This window comes from Pleurodeles waltl, chromosome 7 (assembly GCF_031143425.1).
Source record: "Pleurodeles waltl isolate 20211129_DDA chromosome 7, aPleWal1.hap1.20221129, whole genome shotgun sequence".
Classification (NCBI taxonomy): domain Eukaryota; kingdom Metazoa; phylum Chordata; class Amphibia; order Caudata; family Salamandridae; genus Pleurodeles; species Pleurodeles waltl.
Genome location: NC_090446.1, coordinates 11,014,537 through 11,034,671, shown reverse-complemented (window position 1 = coordinate 11,034,671; position 20,135 = coordinate 11,014,537). Strand labels below are relative to the sequence as shown.

The following is a 20,135-nucleotide window of genomic DNA, read 5'->3' as shown; positions in this document are numbered from 1 at the left end:
CCTAGGTTGCACTGTGGTCTGGGACCTGGCCAAACGCCAATCCTTTTTAACCACACCTGCAGCTCTGCCTAGGCCGAGAAGCAACAGCAGAGAGCTTCCTTCCTGCCCCTTCCTGTGCTTCCCACCAACCTCCTAAATTGACCCCTGTAGAGGAGCTAGCTGCCTTGTCCTTCCCAACAACAATTTATCCAGGCACTCACCCCAGACAGCAGGCTCGAAAAGCACAGGCAAGGCTTCTCTGCAGCTCCCCAAAATAGACAGATACAGTGTCTGAGAAGCTGTAGGCCTGGGCAGCGTACTCCTTGAGAGTTTTCATGCTGGCATTGCACAGTGCATTGTTTCACATTCTTGTCTTTGTTTTACCTGTGCTCTCAACGTTGTTGAATAATACATGCTTATTCCTGGGAAAGGAGGCATCCAAGGAAAAACCTAACACATCATTGTGAAAGAGCACCGACGTAGTCGGCAGGATTTGAACCTGCGCGGGGACACCCCAATGGATTTCGAGTCCATCGCCTTAACCACTCGGCCACGACTACTCACGAGGGGTGGCTGCCACTTAAGCTGAGGTTCTCACTCTCACAGCAGTCTTTTTCTTTCCCTCAGTTCACTCTGCTCCACTGCCTTCCCATCTTTGCCTATCCGTTCTACTGCAAAAAATACACTCGGTCCATACCTGCATACTGACGTGACTCAAAGGCACTATTATAAAGTTCATGTTCCTGGCCAGAGAAAATCAAAAAGGAGGTTGTAAAAGAATGCAGTTATGACACTTTAGGAAAATAATGACACTGTCAGACGCCCCAATAAGGCTACTTCCTTCATGCATCTGATACCTCAGATGGAACTTACTGGCGAGATGATAACTGAAGTTCTTTCCCAATCTCCTTGGCTATTACTCGACATGTGTCTTCTCGAGAGCTGGGGTGCACAAGTGGCAGGAGTGCCAGACAGGTAGTCTCATGCCTTCTCCGGCCACTCTTTTGATCCCATTCCCTGCCCAGTGTTTCGCCTTCCTTAGCTCTATTGAGAGTGATAGCTATATTCGGCCTGCTTGTGCAGATGCCATTTAATATGAAGTATAAAATATCACCAAAGGTGAAGTAGCACGTAGTCGGCAGGATTTGAACCTACGCGGGGAGACCCCAATGGATTTCAAGTCCATCGCCTTAACCACTCGGCCACGACTACTTGCTTAAAGCTATGGTCCATTTTCAACGTAGCTCGTTTCTATTTCTGCTGGCGGTCTAGCCTCGGAACAGAAGCAGTCCTTTTCTAGAGAGGAAGGCCACAATGGCAAAAGTTTGAGCCCTCCCAGGCCGCTGACCCTATTAGTCCTGCTTTTGGAGCCCGCATTTATGCCAGAAGGTATTTCAAAGAATTATGGGAAAATACTGTTCACAAAAGGGACAGCGTAGTTGGCAGGATTTGAACCTGCACGGGGATACCCCAATGGATTTCTAGTCCATCGCCTTAACCACTCGGCCACAACTACCCACACAAGTGAATCTCAACAGGGCACTTTACCTCCATCCGTAGTCTTTTTTCTTTCCGTTCACTGGACCATTTTCCCTGCTCTCCTATACATCATTCCTATTCCACAGAAGACTTTCTAAAGCGTCTCAAGCTAAAAGCAGGCATGCATGTGAAATTAGCACTCCTTGTATGTTCATGTTTTGAGACGGGGGGAAAAAATCAGGCCGGAAGAGGTGGTAGCTTTAACGTCAGGGAGATGGCAGCCACGATAGGCACCATGGCAAAACTTCTGTCTTGGAGGCCATGAATGGACTCCACAGAGAGACGGGTTGGTCTTTACAGGTATGAAAAGAAGTGCCTCGTCCAATCTAGGGCCTGTGGCTAGGCGTTTCCTGAGCTGAATTCTCCTTGGAGGAGAGTGGGCGTGTTCAGTTTCTCTGCAGACTAGTGCCTGACAGGTGAGGGAGGGGGAGCAGGATGCATTTGGCCTGGGTTCATATCTTTCTTCTGTGGCTTTAATGGTCTTTGCTTCATATTCTGTTTTACTGACTGCTTTGCATAGAGGCTGCTCCCTTGTTCTCCCACGCAGGAGGCCCTGAAGAGGAATCCCAAAAATGTCATCTGACGTAGTCGGCAGGATTTGAACATACTCGTGGAGACGGCAAATGATATCTAGTCCATCGCCTTAACCACTTGGTAACGACTACTTGGCTCTGCAAGCGGTGCCCCTTTCAACATAGCCCTTCATGTCTTCACAGGCAACCTCACTGGCTCCAGTCATTCCGCTCTGCTCCTTCCTCTTCCTCAGCAATCCTTTGCACTGGCAAGGTGCTTCTCAAAAAACAAATATAGGCACTCCTGCCAATCCACAAGTATTCCGAAGGCTTTGCTGAGGCCCTCTGCAGCCCTTCTTCTTTACAGCACATCAACTGCTGACCTTTGTTTGCCCTAAGGCTTCTGCTTCCATATTGGAGTCATCCCAGGCTTTGGTGATCCCAGCCGTCAGCCCAGCACCTCAGTTGAGCCTTTGAAAGGCTGTCAGGCCCTGCTCCTCTTTCTGTCTTGATATTCTAGCCACATTACTTAATAGGTGAGTGGAGGCGGGCCCAAGAGAGGGTAGTCTCTATGCAAATGAAGTGCTTGGGCATACCTGGGAGTGTCCTTCTGCAAGCCATTCAGCCTCCTGGCTGGTGGCAGGTTTGTTGAGGAGAGCAAGGCCGTGTTGGGCCAGTCCCAAAGCAAAGGCGAGCTCCTTCAGCAGGAGTCCATTTATGCGAGGGACCCTAAGTTACTCAGGCATATATAATAATCACCTTTAGCCCTTATAGAGAGGTTTTGGCCGATCGTGGCCGATCGGGGCCAAAGGGGCGGTGGGGTCAGAAGGCTCTGGGTAAGGGCCTCAGTAGCCTCACCTCTCTTGTTGCCCTAGGTTGCACTGTGGTCTGGGACCTGGCCAAACGCCAATCCTTTTTAACCACACCTGCAGCTCTGCCTAGGCCGAGAAGCAACAGCAGAGAGCTTCCTTCCTGCCCCTTCCTGTGCTTCCCACCAACCTCCTAAATTGACCCCTGTAGAGGAGCTAGCTGCCTTGTCCTTCCCAACAACAATTTATCCAGGCACTCACCCCAGACAGCAGGCTCGAAAAGCACAGGCAAGGCTTCTCTGCAGCTCCCCAAAATAGACAGATACAGTGTCTGAGAAGCTGTAGGCCTGGGCAGCGTACTCCTTGAGAGTTTTCATGCTGGCATTGCACAGTGCATTGTTTCACATTCTTGTCTTTGTTTTACCTGTGCTCTCAACGTTGTTGAATAATACATGCTTATTCCTGGGAAAGGAGGCATCCAAGGAAAAACCTAACACATCATTGTGAAAGAGCACCGACGTAGTCGGCAGGATTTGAACCTGCGCGGGGACACCCCAATGGATTTCGAGTCCATCGCCTTAACCACTCGGCCACGACTACTCACGAGGGGTGGCTGCCACTTAAGCTGAGGTTCTCACTCTCACAGCAGTCTTTTTCTTTCCCTCAGTTCACTCTGCTCCACTGCCTTCCCATCTTTGCCTATCCGTTCTACTGCAAAAAATACACTCGGTCCATACCTGCATACTGACGTGACTCAAAGGCACTATTATAAAGTTCATGTTCCTGGCCAGAGAAAATCAAAAAGGAGGTTGTAAAAGAATGCAGTTATGACACTTTAGGAAAATAATGACACTGTCAGACGCCCCAATAAGGCTACTTCCTTCATGCATCTGATACCTCAGATGGAACTTACTGGCGAGATGATAACTGAAGTTCTTTCCCAATCTCCTTGGCTATTACTCGACATGTGTCTTCTCGAGAGCTGGGGTGCACAAGTGGCAGGAGTGCCAGACAGGTAGTCTCATGCCTTCTCCGGCCACTCTTTTGATCCCATTCCCTGCCCAGTGTTTCGCCTTCCTTAGCTCTATTGAGAGTGATAGCTATATTCGGCCTGCTTGTGCAGATGCCATTTAATATGAAGTATAAAATATCACCAAAGGTGAAGTAGCACGTAGTCGGCAGGATTTGAACCTACGCGGGGAGACCCCAATGGATTTCAAGTCCATCGCCTTAACCACTCGGCCACGACTACTTGCTTAAAGCTATGGTCCATTTTCAACATAGCTCGTTTCTATTTCTGCTGGCGGTCTAGCCTCTGGACAGAAGCAGTCCTTTTCTAGAGAGGAAGGCCACAATGGCAAAAGTTTGAGCCCTCCCAGGCCGCTGACCCTATTAGTCCTGCTTTTGGAGCCCGCATTTATGCCAGAAGGTATTTCAAAGAATTATGGGAAAATACTGTTCACAAAAGGGACAGCGTAGTTGGCAGGATTCGAACCTGCGCGGGGATACCCCAATGGATTTCTAGTCCATCGCCTTAACCACTCGGCCACAACTACCCACACAAGTGAATCTCAACAGGGCACTTTACCTCCATCCGTAGTCTTTTTTCTTTCCGTTCACTGGACCATTTTCCCTGCTCTCCTATACATCATTCCTATTCCACAGAAGACTTTCTAAAGCGTCTCAAGCTAAAAGCAGGCATGCATGTGAAATTAGCACTCCTTGTATGTTCATGTTTTGAGACGGGGGGAAAAAATCAGGCCGGAAGAGGTGGTAGCTTTAACGTCAGGGAGATGGCAGCCACGATAGGCACCATGGCAAAACTTCTGTCTTGGAGGCCATGAATGGACTCCACAGAGAGACGGGTTGGTCTTTACAGGTATGAAAAGAAGTGCCTCGTCCAATCTAGGGCCTGTGGCTAGGCGTTTCCTGAGCTGAATTCTCCTTGGAGGAGAGTGGGCGTGTTCAGTTTCTCTGCAGACTAGTGCCTGACAGGTGAGGGAGGGGGAGCAGGATGCATTTGGCCTGGGTTCATATCTTTCTTCTGTGGCTTTAATGGTCTTTGCTTCATATTCTGTTTTACTGACTGCTTTGCATAGAGGCTGCTCCCTTGTTCTCCCACGCAGGAGGCCCTGAAGAGGAATCCCAAAAATGTCATCTGACGTAGTCGGCAGGATTTGAACATACTCGTGGAGACGGCAAATGATATCTAGTCCATCGCCTTAACCACTTGGTAACGACTACTTGGCTCTGCAAGCGGTGCCCCTTTCAACATAGCCCTTCATGTCTTCACAGGCAACCTCACTGGCTCCAGTCATTCCGCTCTGCTCCTTCCTCTTCCTCAGCAATCCTTTGCACTGGCAAGGTGCTTCTCAAAAAACAAATATAGGCACTCCTGCCAATCCACAAGTATTCCGAAGGCTTTGCTGAGGCCCTCTGCAGCCCTTCTTCTTTACAGCACATCAACTGCTGACCTTTGTTTGCCCTAAGGCTTCTGCTTCCATATTGGAGTCATCCCAGGCTTTGGTGATCCCAGCCGTCAGCCCAGCACCTCAGTTGAGCCTTTGAAAGGCTGTCAGGCCCTGCTCCTCTTTCTGTCTTGATATTCTAGCCACATTACTTAATAGGTGAGTGGAGGCGGGCCCAAGAGAGGGTAGTCTCTATGCAAATGAAGTGCTTGGGCATACCTGGGAGTGTCCTTCTGCAAGCCATTCAGCCTCCTGGCTGGTGGCAGGTTTGTTGAGGAGAGCAAGGCCGTGTTGGGCCAGTCCCAAAGCAAAGGCGAGCTCCTTCAGCAGGAGTCCATTTATGCGAGGGACCCTAAGTTACTCAGGCATATATAATAATCACCTTTAGCCCTTAAAGAGAGGTTTTGGCCGATCGGGGCCAAAGGGGCGGTGGGGTCAGAAGGCTCAGGGTAAGGGCCTCAGTAGCCTCACCTCTCTTGTTGCCCTAGGTTGCACTGTGGTCTGGGACCTGGCCAAACGCCAATCCTTTTTAACCACACCTGCAGCTCTGCCTAGGCCGAGAAGCAACAGCAGAGAGCTTCCTTCCTGCCCCTTCCTGTGCTTCCCACCAACCTCCTAAATTGACCCCTGTAGAGGAGCTAGCTGCCTTGTCCTTCCCAACAACAATTTATCCAGGCACTCACCCCAGACAGCAGGCTCGAAAAGCACAGGCAAGGCTTCTCTGCAGCTCCCCAAAATAGACAGATACAGTGTCTGAGAAGCTGTAGGCCTGGGCAGCGTACTCCTTGAGAGTTTTCATGCTGGCATTGCACAGTGCATTGTTTCACATTCTTGTCTTTGTTTTACCTGTGCTCTCAACGTTGTTGAATAATACATGCTTATTCCTGGGAAAGGAGGCATCCAAGGAAAAACCTAACACATCATTGTGAAAGAGCACCGACGTAGTCGGCAGGATTTGAACCTGCGCGGGGACACCCCAATGGATTTCGAGTCCATCGCCTTAACCACTCGGCCACGACTACTCACGAGGGGTGGCTGCCACTTAAGCTGAGGTTCTCACTCTCACAGCAGTCTTTTTCTTTCCCTCAGTTCACTCTGCTCCACTGCCTTCCCATCTTTGCCTATCCGTTCTACTGCAAAAAATACACTCGGTCCATACCTGCATACTGACGTGACTCAAAGGCACTATTATAAAGTTCATGTTCCTGGCCAGAGAAAATCAAAAAGGAGGTTGTAAAAGAATGCAGTTATGACACTTTAGGAAAATAATGACACTGTCAGACGCCCCAATAAGGCTACTTCCTTCATGCATCTGATACCTCAGATGGAACTTACTGGCGAGATGATAACTGAAGTTCTTTCCCAATCTCCTTGGCTATTACTCGACATGTGTCTTCTCGACAGCTGGGGTGCACAAGTGGCAGGAGTGCCAGACAGGTAGTCTCATGCCTTCTCCGGCCACTCTTTTGATCCCATTCCCTGCCCAGTGTTTCGCCTTCCTTAGCTCTATTGAGAGTGATAGCTATATTCGGCCTGCTTGTGCAGATGCCATTTAATATGAAGTATAAAATATCACCAAAGGTGAAGTAGCACGTAGTCGGCAGGATTTGAACCTACGCGGGGAGACCCCAATGGATTTCAAGTCCATCGCCTTAACCACTCGGCCACGACTACTTGCTTAAAGCTATGGTCCATTTTCAACGTAGCTCGTTTCTATTTCTGCTGGCGGTCTAGCCTCTGGACAGAAGCAGTCCTTTTCTAGAGAGGAAGGCCACAATGGCAAAAGTTTGAGCCCTCCCAGGCCGCTGACCCTATTAGTCCTGCTTTTGGAGCCCGCATTTATGCCAGAAGGTATTTCAAAGAATTATGGGAAAATACTGTTCACAAAAGGGACAGCGTAGTTGGCAGGATTCGAACCTGCGCGGGGATACCCCAATGGATTTCTAGTCCATCGCCTTAACCACTCGGCCACAACTACCCACACAAGTGAATCTCAACAGGGCACTTTACCTCCATCCGTAGTCTTTTTTCTTTCCGTTCACTGGACCATTTTCCCTGCTCTCCTATACATCATTCCTATTCCACAGAAGACTTTCTAAAGCGTCTCAAGCTAAAAGCAGGCATGCATGTGAAATTAGCACTCCTTGTATGTTCATGTTTTGAGACGGGGGAAAAAAATCAGGCCGGAAGAGGTGGTAGCTTTAACGTCAGGGAGATGGCAGCCACGATAGGCACCATGGCAAAACTTCTGTCTTGGAGGCCATGAATGGACTCCACAGAGAGACGGGTTGGTCTTTACAGGTATGAAAAGAAGTGCCTCGTCCAATCTAGGGCCTGTGGCTAGGCGTTTCCTGAGCTGAATTCTCCTTGGAGGAGAGTGGGCGTGTTCAGTTTCTCTGCAGACTAGTGCCTGACAGGTGAGGGAGGGGGAGCAGGATGCATTTGGCCTGGGTTCATATCTTTCTTCTGTGGCTTTAATGGTCTTTGCTTCATATTCTGTTTTACTGACTGCTTTGCATAGAGGCTGCTCCCTTGTTCTCCCACGCAGGAGGCCCTGAAGAGGAATCCCAAAAATGTCATCTGACGTAGTCGGCAGGATTTGAACATACTCGTGGAGACGGCAAATGATATCTAGTCCATCGCCTTAACCACTTGGTAACGACTACTTGGCTCTGCAAGCGGTGCCCCTTTCAACATAGCCCTTCATGTCTTCACAGGCAACCTCACTGGCTCCAGTCATTCCGCTCTGCTCCTTCCTCTTCCTCAGCAATCCTTTGCACTGGCAAGGTGCTTCTCAAAAAACAAATATAGGCACTCCTGCCAATCCACAAGTATTCCGAAGGCTTTGCTGAGGCCCTCTGCAGCCCTTCTTCTTTACAGCACATCAACTGCTGACCTTTGTTTGCCCTAAGGCTTCTGCTTCCATATTGGAGTCATCCCAGGCTTTGGTGATCCCAGCCGTCAGCCCAGCACCTCAGTTGAGCCTTTGAAAGGCTGTCAGGCCCTGCTCCTCTTTCTGTCTTGATATTCTAGCCACATTACTTAATAGGTGAGTGGAGGCGGGCCCAAGAGAGGGTAGTCTCTATGCAAATGAAGTGCTTGGGCATTCCTGGGAGTGTCCTTCTGCAAGCCATTCAGCCTCCTGGCTGGTGGCAGGTTTGTTGAGGAGAGCAAGGCCGTGTTGGGCCAGTCCCAAAGCAAAGGCGAGCTCCTTCAGCAGGAGTCCATTTATGCGAGGGACCCTAAGTTACTCAGGCATATATAATAATCACCTTTAGCCCTTAAAGAGAGGTTTTGGCCGATCGGGGCCAAAGGGGCGGTGGGGTCAGAAGGCTCAGGGTAAGGGCCTCAGTAGCCTCACCTCTCTTGTTGCCCTAGGTTGCACTGTGGTCTGGGACCTGGCCAAACGCCAATCCTTTTTAACCACACCTGCAGCTCTGCCTAGGCCGAGAAGCAACAGCAGAGAGCTTCCTTCCTGCCCCTTCCTGTGCTTCCCACCAACCTCCTAAATTGACCCCTGTAGAGGAGCTAGCTGCCTTGTCCTTCCCAACAACAATTTATCCAGGCACTCACCCCAGACAGCAGGCTCGAAAAGCACAGGCAAGGCTTCTCTGCAGCTCCCCAAAATAGACAGATACAGTGTCTGAGAAGCTGTAGGCCTGGGCAGCGTACTCCTTGAGAGTTTTCATGCTGGCATTGCACAGTGCATTGTTTCACATTCTTGTCTTTGTTTTACCTGTGCTCTCAACGTTGTTGAATAATACATGCTTATTCCTGGGAAAGGAGGCATCCAAGGAAAAACCTAACACATCATTGTGAAAGAGCACCGACGTAGTCGGCAGGATTTGAACCTGCGCGGGGACACCCCAATGGATTTCGAGTCCATCGCCTTAACCACTCGGCCACGACTACTCACGAGGGGTGGCTGCCACTTAAGCTGAGGTTCTCACTCTCACAGCAGTCTTTTTCTTTCCCTCAGTTCACTCTGCTCCACTGCCTTCCCATCTTTGCCTATCCGTTCTACTGCAAAAAATACACTCGGTCCATACCTGCATACTGACGTGACTCAAAGGCACTATTATAAAGTTCATGTTCCTGGCCAGAGAAAATCAAAAAGGAGGTTGTAAAAGAATGCAGTTATGACACTTTAGGAAAATAATGACACTGTCAGACGCCCCAATAAGGCTACTTCCTTCATGCATCTGATACCTCAGATGGAACTTACTGGCGAGATGATAACTGAAGTTCTTTCCCAATCTCCTTGGCTATTACTCGACATGTGTCTTCTCGAGAGCTGGGGTGCACAAGTGGCAGGAGTGCCAGACAGGTAGTCTCATGCCTTCTCCGGCCACTCTTTTGATCCCATTCCCTGCCCAGTGTTTCGCCTTCCTTAGCTCTATTGAGAGTGATAGCTATATTCGGCCTGCTTGTGCAGATGCCATTTAATATGAAGTATAAAATATCACCAAAGGTGAAGTAGCACGTAGTCGGCAGGATTTGAACCTACGCGGGGAGACCCCAATGGATTTCAAGTCCATCGCCTTAACCACTCGGCCACGACTACTTGCTTAAAGCTATGGTCCATTTTCAACGTAGCTCGTTTCTATTTCTGCTGGCGGTCTAGCCTCGGAACAGAAGCAGTCCTTTTCTAGAGAGGAAGGCCACAATGGCAAAAGTTTGAGCCCTCCCAGGCCGCTGACCCTATTAGTCCTGCTTTTGGAGCCCGCATTTATGCCAGAAGGTATTTCAAAGAATTATGGGAAAATACTGTTCACAAAAGGGACAGCGTAGTTGGCAGGATTTGAACCTGCACGGGGATACCCCAATGGATTTCTAGTCCATCGCCTTAACCACTCGGCCACAACTACCCACACAAGTGAATCTCAACAGGGCACTTTACCTCCATCCGTAGTCTTTTTTCTTTCCGTTCACTGGACCATTTTCCCTGCTCTCCTATACATCATTCCTATTCCACAGAAGACTTTCTAAAGCGTCTCAAGCTAAAAGCAGGCATGCATGTGAAATTAGCACTCCTTGTATGTTCATGTTTTGAGACGGGGGGAAAAAATCAGGCCGGAAGAGGTGGTAGCTTTAACGTCAGGGAGATGGCAGCCACGATAGGCACCATGGCAAAACTTCTGTCTTGGAGGCCATGAATGGACTCCACAGAGAGACGGGTTGGTCTTTACAGGTATGAAAAGAAGTGCCTCGTCCAATCTAGGGCCTGTGGCTAGGCGTTTCCTGAGCTGAATTCTCCTTGGAGGAGAGTGGGCGTGTTCAGTTTCTCTGCAGACTAGTGCCTGACAGGTGAGGGAGGGGGAGCAGGATGCATTTGGCCTGGGTTCATATCTTTCTTCTGTGGCTTTAATGGTCTTTGCTTCATATTCTGTTTTACTGACTGCTTTGCTTAGAGGCTGCTCCCTTGTTCTCCCACGCAGGAGGCCCTGAAGAGGAATCCCAAAAATGTCATCTGACGTAGTCGGCAGGATTTGAACATACTCGTGGAGACGGCAAATGATATCTAGTCCATCGCCTTAACCACTTGGTAACGACTACTTGGCTCTGCAAGCGGTGCCCCTTTCAACATAGCCCTTCATGTCTTCACAGGCAACCTCACTGGCTCCAGTCATTCCGCTCTGCTCCTTCCTCTTCCTCAGCAATCCTTTGCACTGGCAAGGTGCTTCTCAAAAAACAAATATAGGCACTCCTGCCAATCCACAAGTATTCCGAAGGCTTTGCTGAGGCCCTCTGCAGCCCTTCTTCTTTACAGCACATCAACTGCTGACCTTTGTTTGCCCTAAGGCTTCTGCTTCCATATTGGAGTCATCCCAGGCTTTGGTGATCCCAGCCGTCAGCCCAGCACCTCAGTTGAGCCTTTGAAAGGCTGTCAGGCCCTGCTCCTCTTTCTGTCTTGATATTCTAGCCACATTACTTAATAGGTGAGTGGAGGCGGGCCCAAGAGAGGGTAGTCTCTATGCAAATGAAGTGCTTGGGCATACCTGGGAGTGTCCTTCTGCAAGCCATTCAGCCTCCTGGCTGGTGGCAGGTTTGTTGAGGAGAGCAAGGCCGTGTTGGGCCAGTCCCAAAGCAAAGGCGAGCTCCTTCAGCAGGAGTCCATTTATGCGAGGGACCCTAAGTTACTCAGGCATATATAATAATCACCTTTAGCCCTTAAAGAGAGGTTTTGGCCGATCGGGGCCAAAGGGGCGGTGGGGTCAGAAGGCTCAGGGTAAGGGCCTCAGTAGCCTCACCTCTCTTGTTGCCCTAGGTTGCACTGTGGTCTGGGACCTGGCCAAACGCCAATCCTTTTTAACCACACCTGCAGCTCTGCCTAGGCCGAGAAGCAACAGCAGAGAGCTTCCTTCCTGCCCCTTCCTGTGCTTCCCACCAACCTCCTAAATTGACCCCTGTAGAGGAGCTAGCTGCCTTGTCCTTCCCAACAACAATTTATCCAGGCACTCACCCCAGACAGCAGGCTCGAAAAGCACAGGCAAGGCTTCTCTGCAGCTCCCCAAAATAGACAGATACAGTGTCTGAGAAGCTGTAGGCCTGGGCAGCGTACTCCTTGAGAGTTTTCATGCTGGCATTGCACAGTGCATTGTTTCACATTCTTGTCTTTGTTTTACCTGTGCTCTCAACGTTGTTGAATAATACATGCTTATTCCTGGGAAAGGAGGCATCCAAGGAAAAACCTAACACATCATTGTGAAAGAGCACCGACGTAGTCGGCAGGATTTGAACCTGCGCGGGGACACCCCAATGGATTTCGAGTCCATCGCCTTAACCACTCGGCCACGACTACTCACGAGGGGTGGCTGCCACTTAAGCTGAGGTTCTCACTCTCACAGCAGTCTTTTTCTTTCCCTCAGTTCACTCTGCTCCACTGCCTTCCCATCTTTGCCTATCCGTTCTACTGCAAAAAATACACTCGGTCCATACATGCATACTGACGTGACTCAAAGGCACTATTATAAAGTTCATGTTCCTGGCCAGAGAAAATCAAAAAGGAGGTTGTAAAAGAATGCAGTTATGACACTTTAGGAAAATAATGACACTGTCAGACGCCCCAATAAGGCTACTTCCTTCATGCATCTGATACCTCAGATGGAACTTACTGGCGAGATGATAACTGAAGTTCTTTCCCAATCTCCTTGGCTATTACTCGACATGTGTCTTCTCGACAGCTGGGGTGCACAAGTGGCAGGAGTGCCAGACAGGTAGTCTCATGCCTTCTCCGGCCACTCTTTTGATCCCATTCCCTGCCCAGTGTTTCGCCTTCCTTAGCTCTATTGAGAGTGATAGCTATATTCGGCCTGCTTGTGCAGATGCCATTTAATATGAAGTATAAAATATCACCAAAGGTGAAGTAGCACGTAGTCGGCAGGATTTGAACCTACGCGGGGAGACCCCAATGGATTTCAAGTCCATCGCCTTAACCACTCGGCCACGACTACTTGCTTAAAGCTATGGTCCATTTTCAACGTAGCTCGTTTCTATTTCTGCTGGCGGTCTAGCCTCTGGACAGAAGCAGTCCTTTTCTAGAGAGGAAGGCCACAATGGCAAAAGTTTGAGCCCTCCCAGGCCGCTGACCCTATTAGTCCTGCTTTTGGAGCCCGCATTTATGCCAGAAGGTATTTCAAAGAATTATGGGAAAATACTGTTCACAAAAGGGACAGCGTAGTTGGCAGGATTCGAACCTGCGCGGGGATACCCCAATGGATTTCTAGTCCATCGCCTTAACCACTCGGCCACAACTACCCACACAAGTGAATCTCAACAGGGCACTTTACCTCCATCCGTAGTCTTTTTTCTTTCCGTTCACTGGACCATTTTCCCTGCTCTCCTATACATCATTCCTATTCCACAGAAGACTTTCTAAAGCGTCTCAAGCTAAAAGCAGGCATGCATGTGAAATTAGCACTCCTTGTATGTTCATGTTTTGAGACGGGGGGAAAAAATCAGGCCGGAAGAGGTGGTAGCTTTAACGTCAGGGAGATGGCAGCCACGATAGGCACCATGGCAAAACTTCTGTCTTGGAGGCCATGAATGGACTCCACAGAGAGACGGGTTGGTCTTTACAGGTATGAAAAGAAGTGCCTCGTCCAATCTAGGGCCTGTGGCTAGGCGTTTCCTGAGCTGAATTCTCCTTGGAGGAGAGTGGGCGTGTTCAGTTTCTCTGCAGACTAGTGCCTGACAGGTGAGGGAGGGGGAGCAGGATGCATTTGGCCTGGGTTCATATCTTTCTTCTGTGGCTTTAATGGTCTTTGCTTCATATTCTGTTTTACTGACTGCTTTGCATAGAGGCTGCTCCCTTGTTCTCCCACGCAGGAGGCCCTGAAGAGGAATCCCAAAAATGTCATCTGACGTAGTCGGCAGGATTTGAACATACTCGTGGAGACGGCAAATGATATCTAGTCCATCGCCTTAACCACTTGGTAACGACTACTTGGCTCTGCAAGCGGTGCCCCTTTCAACATAGCCCTTCATGTCTTCACAGGCAACCTCACTGGCTCCAGTCATTCCGCTCTGCTCCTTCCTCTTCCTCAGCAATCCTTTGCACTGGCAAGGTGCTTCTCAAAAAACAAATATAGGCACTCCTGCCAATCCACAAGTATTCCGAAGGCTTTGCTGAGGCCCTCTGCAGCCCTTCTTCTTTACAGCACATCAACTGCTGACCTTTGTTTGCCCTAAGGCTTCTGCTTCCATATTGGAGTCATCCCAGGCTTTGGTGATCCCAGCCGTCAGCCCAGCACCTCAGTTGAGCCTTTGAAAGGCTGTCAGGCCCTGCTCCTCTTTCTGTCTTGATATTCTAGCCACATTACTTAATAGGTGAGTGGAGGCGGGCCCAAGAGAGGGTAGTCTCTATGCAAATGAAGTGCTTGGGCATACCTGGGAGTGTCCTTCTGCAAGCCATTCAGCCTCCTGGCTGGTGGCAGGTTTGTTGAGGAGAGCAAGGCCGTGTTGGGCCAGTCCCAAAGCAAAGGCGAGCTCCTTCAGCAGGAGTCCATTTATGCGAGGGACCCTAAGTTACTCAGGCATATATAATAATCACCTTTAGCCCTTATAGAGAGGTTTTGGCCGATCGTGGCCGATCGGGGCCAAAGGGGCGGTGGGGTCAGAAGGCTCTGGGTAAGGGCCTCAGTAGCCTCACCTCTCTTGTTGCCCTAGGTTGCACTGTGGTCTGGGACCTGGCCAAACGCCAATCCTTTTTAACCACACCTGCAGCTCTGCCTAGGCCGAGAAGCAACAGCAGAGAGCTTCCTTCCTGCCCCTTCCTGTGCTTCCCACCAACCTCCTAAATTGACCCCTGTAGAGGAGCTAGCTGCCTTGTCCTTCCCAACAACAATTTATCCAGGCACTCACCCCAGACAGCAGGCTCGAAAAGCACAGGCAAGGCTTCTCTGCAGCTCCCCAAAATAGACAGATACAGTGTCTGAGAAGCTGTAGGCCTGGGCAGCGTACTCCTTGAGAGTTTTCATGCTGGCATTGCACAGTGCATTGTTTCACATTCTTGTCTTTGTTTTACCTGTGCTCTCAACGTTGTTGAATAATACATGCTTATTCCTGGGAAAGGAGGCATCCAAGGAAAAACCTAACACATCATTGTGAAAGAGCACCGACGTAGTCGGCAGGATTTGAACCTGCGCGGGGACACCCCAATGGATTTCGAGTCCATCGCCTTAACCACTCAGCCACGACTACTCACGAGGGGTGGCTGCCACTTAAGCTGAGGTTCTCACTCTCACAGCAGTCTTTTTCTTTCCCTCAGTTCACTCTGCTCCACTGCCTTCCCATCTTTGCCTATCCGTTCTACTGCAAAAAATACACTCGGTCCATACCTGCATACTGACGTGACTCAAAGGCACTATTATAAAGTTCATGTTCCTGGCCAGAGAAAATCAAAAAGGAGGTTGTAAAAGAATGCAGTTATGACACTTTAGGAAAATAATGACACTGTCAGACGCCCCAATAAGGCTACTTCCTTCATGCATCTGATACCTCAGATGGAACTTACTGGCGAGATGATAACTGAAGTTCTTTCCCAATCTCCTTGGCTATTACTCGACATGTGTCTTCTCGAGAGCTGGGGTGCACAAGTGGCAGGAGTGCCAGACAGGTAGTCTCATGCCTTCTCCGGCCACTCTTTTGATCCCATTCCCTGCCCAGTGTTTCGCCTTCCTTAGCTCTATTGAGAGTGATAGCTATATTCGGCCTGCTTGTGCAGATGCCATTTAATATGAAGTATAAAATATCACCAAAGGTGAAGTAGCACGTAGTCGGCAGGATTTGAACCTACGCGGGGAGACCCCAATGGATTTCAAGTCCATCGCCTTAACCACTCGGCCACGACTACTTGCTTAAAGCTATGGTCCATTTTCAACATAGCTCGTTTCTATTTCTGCTGGCGGTCTAGCCTCTGGACAGAAGCAGTCCTTTTCTAGAGAGGAAGGCCACAATGGCAAAAGTTTGAGCCCTCCCAGGCCGCTGACCCTATTAGTCCTGCTTTTGGAGCCCGCATTTATGCCAGAAGGTATTTCAAAGAATTATGGGAAAATACTGTTCACAAAAGGGACAGCGTAGTTGGCAGGATTCGAACCTGCGCAGGGATACCCCAATGGATTTCTAGTCCATCGCCTTAACCACTCGGCCACAACTACCCACACAAGTGAATCTCAACAGGGCACTTTACCTCCATCCGTAGTCTTTTTTCTTTCCGTTCACTGGACCATTTTCCCTGCTCTCCTATACATCATTCCTATTCCACAGAAGACTTTCTAAAGCGTCTCAAGCTAAAAGCAGGCATGCATGTGAAATTAGCACTCCTTGTATGTTCATGTTTTGAGACGGGGGGAAAAAATCAGGCCGGAAGAGGTGGTAGCTTTAACGTCAGGGAGATGGCAGCCACGATAGGCACCATGGCAAAACTTCTGTCTTGGAGGCCATGAATGGACTCCACAGAGAGACGGGTTGGTCTTTACAGGTATGAAAAGAAGTGCCTCGTCCAATCTAGGGCCTGTGGCTAGGCGTTTCCTGAGCTGAATTCTCCTTGGAGGAGAGTGGGCGTGTTCAGTTTCTCTGCAGACTAGTGCCTGACAGGTGAGGGAGGGGGAGCAGGATGCATTTGGCCTGGGTTCATATCTTTCTTCTGTGGCTTTAATGGTCTTTGCTTCATATTCTGTTTTACTGACTGCTTTGCATAGAGGCTGCTCCCTTGTTCTCCCACGCAGGAGGCCCTGAAGAGGAATCCCAAAAATGTCATCTGACGTAGTCGGCAGGATTTGAACATACTCGTGGAGACGGCAAATGATATCTAGTCCATCGCCTTAACCACTTGGTAACGACTACTTGGCTCTGCAAGCGGTGCCCCTTTCAACATAGCCCTTCATGTCTTCACAGGCAACCTCACTGGCTCCAGTCATTCCGCTCTGCTCCTTCCTCTTCCTCAGCAATCCTTTGCACTGGCAAGGTGCTTCTCAAAAAACAAATATAGGCACTCCTGCCAATCCACAAGTATTCCGAAGGCTTTGCTGAGGCCCTCTGCAGCCCTTCTTCTTTACAGCACATCAACTGCTGACCTTTGTTTGCCCTAAGGCTTCTGCTTCCATATTGGAGTCATCCCAGGCTTTGGTGATCCCAGCCGTCAGCCCAGCACCTCAGTTGAGCCTTTGAAAGGCTGTCAGGCCCTGCTCCTCTTTCTGTCTTGATATTCTAGCCACATTACTTAATAGGTGAGTGGAGGCGGGCCCAAGAGAGGGTAGTCTCTATGCAAATGAAGTGCTTGGGCATACCTGGGAGTGTCCTTCTGCAAGCCATTCAGCCTCCTGGCTGGTGGCAGGTTTGTTGAGGAGAGCAAGGCCGTGTTGGGCCAGTCCCAAAGCAAAGGCGAGCTCCTTCAGCAGGAGTCCATTTATGCGAGGGACCCTAAGTTACTCAGGCATATATAATAATCACCTTTAGCCCTTAAAGAGAGGTTTTGGCCGATCGGGGCCAAAGGGGCGGTGGGGTCAGAAGGCTCAGGGTAAGGGCCTCAGTAGCCTCACCTCTCTTGTTGCCCTAGGTTGCACTGTGGTCTGGGACCTGGCCAAACGCCAATCCTTTTTAACCACACCTGCAGCTCTGCCTAGGCCGAGAAGCAACAGCAGAGAGCTTCCTTCCTGCCCCTTCCTGTGCTTCCCACCAACCTCCTAAATTGACCCCTGTAGAGGAGCTAGCTGCCTTGTCCTTCCCAACAACAATTTATCCAGGCACTCACCCCAGACAGCAGGCTCGAAAAGCACAGGCAAGGCTTCTCTGCAGCTCCCCAAAATAGACAGATACAGTGTCTGAGAAGCTGTAGGCCTGGGCAGCGTACTCCTTGAGAGTTTTCATGCTGGCATTGCACAGTGCATTGTTTCACATTCTTGTCTTTGTTTTACCTGTGCTCTCAACGTTGTTGAATAATACATGCTTATTCCTGGGAAAGGAGGCATCCAAGGAAAAACCTAACACATCATTGTGAAAGAGCACCGACGTAGTCGGCAGGATTTGAACCTGCGCGGGGACACCCCAATGGATTTCGAGTCCATCGCCTTAACCACTCGGCCACGACTACTCACGAGGGGTGGCTGCCACTTAAGCTGAGGTTCTCACTCTCACAGCAGTCTTTTTCTTTCCCTCAGTTCACTCTGCTCCACTGCCTTCCCATCTTTGCCTATCCGTTCTACTGCAAAAAATACACTCGGTCCATACCTGCATACTGACGTGACTCAAAGGCACTATTATAAAGTTCATGTTCCTGGCCAGAGAAAATCAAAAAGGAGGTTGTAAAAGAATGCAGTTATGACACTTTAGGAAAATAATGACACTGTCAGACGCCCCAATAAGGCTACTTCCTTCATGCATCTGATACCTCAGATGGAACTTACTGGCGAGATGATAACTGAAGTTCTTTCCCAATCTCCTTGGCTATTACTCGACATGTGTCTTCTCGAGAGCTGGGGTGCACAAGTGGCAGGAGTGCCAGACAGGTAGTCTCATGCCTTCTCCGGCCACTCTTTTGATCCCATTCCCTGCCCAGTGTTTCGCCTTCCTTAGCTCTATTGAGAGTGATAGCTATATTCGGCCTGCTTGTGCAGATGCCATTTAATATGAAGTATAAAATATCACCAAAGGTGAAGTAGCACGTAGTCGGCAGGATTTGAACCTACGCGGGGAGACCCCAATGGATTTCAAGTCCATCGCCTTAACCACTCGGCCACGACTACTTGCTTAAAGCTATGGTCCATTTTCAACGTAGCTCGTTTCTATTTCTGCTGGCGGTCTAGCCTCGGAACAGAAGCAGTCCTTTTCTAGAGAGGAAGGCCACAATGGCAAAAGTTTGAGCCCTCCCAGGCCGCTGACCCTATTAGTCCTGCTTTTGGAGCCCGCATTTATGCCAGAAGGTATTTCAAAGAATTATGGGAAAATACTGTTCACAAAAGGGACAGCGTAGTTGGCAGGATTTGAACCTGCACGGGGATACCCCAATGGATTTCTAGTCCATCGCCTTAACCACTCGGCCACAACTACCCACACAAGTGAATCTCAACAGGGCACTTTACCTCCATCCGTAGTCTTTTTTCTTTCCGTTCACTGGACCATTTTCCCTGCTCTCCTATACATCATTCCTATTCCACAGAAGACTCTCTAAAGCGTCTCAAGCTAAAAGCAGGCATGCATGTGAAATTAGCACTCCTTGTATGTTCATGTTTTGAGACGGGGGGAAAAAATCAGGCCGGAAGAGGTGGTAGCTTTAACGTCAGGGAGATGGCAGCCACGATAGGCACCATGGCAAAACTTCTGTCTTGGAGGCCATGAATGGACTCCACAGAGAGACGGGTTGGTCTTTACAGGTATGAAAAGAAGTGCCTCGTCCAATCTAGGGCCTGTGGCTAGGCGTTTCCTGAGCTGAATTCTCCTTGGAGGAGAGTGGGCGTGTTCAGTTTCTCTGCAGACTAGTGCCTGACAGGTGAGGGAGGGGGAGCAGGATGCATTTGGCCTGGGTTCATATCTTTCTTCTGTGGCTTTAATGGTCTTTGCTTCATATTCTGTTTTACTGACTGCTTTGCATAGAGGCTGCTCCCTTGTTCTCCCACGCAGGAGGCCCTGAAGAGGAATCCCAAAAATGTCATCTGACGTAGTCGGCAGGATTTGAACATACTCGTGGAGACGGCAAATGATATCTAGTCCATCGCCTTAACCACTTGGTAACGACTACTTGGCTCTGCAAGCGGTGCCCCTTTCAACATAGCCCTTCATGTCTTCACAGGCAACCTCACTGGCTCCAGTCATTCCGCTCTGCTCCTTCCTCTTCCTCAGCAATCCTTTGCACTGGCAAGGTGCTTCTCAAAAAACAAATATAGGCACTCCTGCCAATCCACAAGTATTCCGAAGGCTTTGCTGAGGCCCTCTGCAGCCCTTCTTCTTTACAGCACATCAACTGCTGACCTTTGTTTGCCCTAAGGCTTCTGCTTCCATATTGGAGTCATCCCAGGCTTTGGTGATCCCAGCCGTCAGCCCAGCACCTCAGTTGAGCCTTTGAAAGGCTGTCAGGCCCTGCTCCTCTTTCTGTCTTGATATTCTAGCCACATTACTTAATAGGTGAGTGGAGGCGGGCCCAAGAGAGGGTAGTCTCTATGCAAATGAAGTGCTTGGGCATACCTGGGAGTGTCCTTCTGCAAGCCATTCAGCCTCCTGGCTGGTGGCAGGTTTGTTGAGGAGAGCAAGGCCGTGTTGGGCCAGTCCCAAAGCAAAGGCGAGCTCCTTCAGCAGGAGTCCATTTATGCGAGGGACCCTAAGTTACTCAGGCA

General features: G+C 49.7%; 21 non-coding genes across 21 annotated transcripts; all 21 read right to left on the bottom strand.

The window, feature by feature from the left end:
- Nucleotides 1–457: 457 nt before the first annotated feature.
- TRNAS-CGA (transfer RNA serine (anticodon CGA)) lies at nucleotides 458–539 on the bottom strand. Its single transcript has one exon. It is a non-coding gene; the product is annotated as a tRNA-Ser (tRNA).
- Nucleotides 540–1,109: 570 nt separating this feature from the next.
- Nucleotides 1,110–1,191, bottom strand: TRNAS-UGA (transfer RNA serine (anticodon UGA)). The gene has a single exon. It is a non-coding gene; the product is annotated as a tRNA-Ser (tRNA).
- A 222-nt stretch (nucleotides 1,192–1,413) lies between these two features.
- TRNAS-AGA (transfer RNA serine (anticodon AGA)) lies at nucleotides 1,414–1,495 on the bottom strand. The gene has a single exon. It is a non-coding gene; the product is annotated as a tRNA-Ser (tRNA).
- A 1,862-nt stretch (nucleotides 1,496–3,357) lies between these two features.
- On the bottom strand, nucleotides 3,358–3,439 carry TRNAS-CGA (transfer RNA serine (anticodon CGA)). The gene has a single exon. It is a non-coding gene; the product is annotated as a tRNA-Ser (tRNA).
- A 570-nt stretch (nucleotides 3,440–4,009) lies between these two features.
- On the bottom strand, nucleotides 4,010–4,091 carry TRNAS-UGA (transfer RNA serine (anticodon UGA)). The gene has a single exon. It is a non-coding gene; the product is annotated as a tRNA-Ser (tRNA).
- Nucleotides 4,092–4,313: 222 nt separating this feature from the next.
- TRNAS-AGA (transfer RNA serine (anticodon AGA)) lies at nucleotides 4,314–4,395 on the bottom strand. The gene has a single exon. It is a non-coding gene; the product is annotated as a tRNA-Ser (tRNA).
- Nucleotides 4,396–6,247: 1,852 nt separating this feature from the next.
- TRNAS-CGA (transfer RNA serine (anticodon CGA)) lies at nucleotides 6,248–6,329 on the bottom strand. Its single transcript has one exon. It is a non-coding gene; the product is annotated as a tRNA-Ser (tRNA).
- Nucleotides 6,330–6,899: 570 nt separating this feature from the next.
- Nucleotides 6,900–6,981, bottom strand: TRNAS-UGA (transfer RNA serine (anticodon UGA)). The gene has a single exon. It is a non-coding gene; the product is annotated as a tRNA-Ser (tRNA).
- Nucleotides 6,982–7,203: 222 nt separating this feature from the next.
- TRNAS-AGA (transfer RNA serine (anticodon AGA)) lies at nucleotides 7,204–7,285 on the bottom strand. The gene has a single exon. It is a non-coding gene; the product is annotated as a tRNA-Ser (tRNA).
- A 1,852-nt stretch (nucleotides 7,286–9,137) lies between these two features.
- Nucleotides 9,138–9,219, bottom strand: TRNAS-CGA (transfer RNA serine (anticodon CGA)). Its single transcript has one exon. It is a non-coding gene; the product is annotated as a tRNA-Ser (tRNA).
- Nucleotides 9,220–9,789: 570 nt separating this feature from the next.
- Nucleotides 9,790–9,871, bottom strand: TRNAS-UGA (transfer RNA serine (anticodon UGA)). Its single transcript has one exon. It is a non-coding gene; the product is annotated as a tRNA-Ser (tRNA).
- A 222-nt stretch (nucleotides 9,872–10,093) lies between these two features.
- TRNAS-AGA (transfer RNA serine (anticodon AGA)) lies at nucleotides 10,094–10,175 on the bottom strand. The gene has a single exon. It is a non-coding gene; the product is annotated as a tRNA-Ser (tRNA).
- Nucleotides 10,176–12,027: 1,852 nt separating this feature from the next.
- Nucleotides 12,028–12,109, bottom strand: TRNAS-CGA (transfer RNA serine (anticodon CGA)). The gene has a single exon. It is a non-coding gene; the product is annotated as a tRNA-Ser (tRNA).
- Nucleotides 12,110–12,679: 570 nt separating this feature from the next.
- TRNAS-UGA (transfer RNA serine (anticodon UGA)) lies at nucleotides 12,680–12,761 on the bottom strand. The gene has a single exon. It is a non-coding gene; the product is annotated as a tRNA-Ser (tRNA).
- Nucleotides 12,762–12,983: 222 nt separating this feature from the next.
- On the bottom strand, nucleotides 12,984–13,065 carry TRNAS-AGA (transfer RNA serine (anticodon AGA)). Its single transcript has one exon. It is a non-coding gene; the product is annotated as a tRNA-Ser (tRNA).
- Nucleotides 13,066–14,927: 1,862 nt separating this feature from the next.
- On the bottom strand, nucleotides 14,928–15,009 carry TRNAS-CGA (transfer RNA serine (anticodon CGA)). The gene has a single exon. It is a non-coding gene; the product is annotated as a tRNA-Ser (tRNA).
- Nucleotides 15,010–15,579: 570 nt separating this feature from the next.
- On the bottom strand, nucleotides 15,580–15,661 carry TRNAS-UGA (transfer RNA serine (anticodon UGA)). The gene has a single exon. It is a non-coding gene; the product is annotated as a tRNA-Ser (tRNA).
- Nucleotides 15,662–15,883: 222 nt separating this feature from the next.
- TRNAS-AGA (transfer RNA serine (anticodon AGA)) lies at nucleotides 15,884–15,965 on the bottom strand. The gene has a single exon. It is a non-coding gene; the product is annotated as a tRNA-Ser (tRNA).
- Nucleotides 15,966–17,817: 1,852 nt separating this feature from the next.
- TRNAS-CGA (transfer RNA serine (anticodon CGA)) lies at nucleotides 17,818–17,899 on the bottom strand. Its single transcript has one exon. It is a non-coding gene; the product is annotated as a tRNA-Ser (tRNA).
- Nucleotides 17,900–18,469: 570 nt separating this feature from the next.
- TRNAS-UGA (transfer RNA serine (anticodon UGA)) lies at nucleotides 18,470–18,551 on the bottom strand. The gene has a single exon. It is a non-coding gene; the product is annotated as a tRNA-Ser (tRNA).
- Nucleotides 18,552–18,773: 222 nt separating this feature from the next.
- On the bottom strand, nucleotides 18,774–18,855 carry TRNAS-AGA (transfer RNA serine (anticodon AGA)). Its single transcript has one exon. It is a non-coding gene; the product is annotated as a tRNA-Ser (tRNA).
- Nucleotides 18,856–20,135: the final 1,280 nt, after the last annotated feature.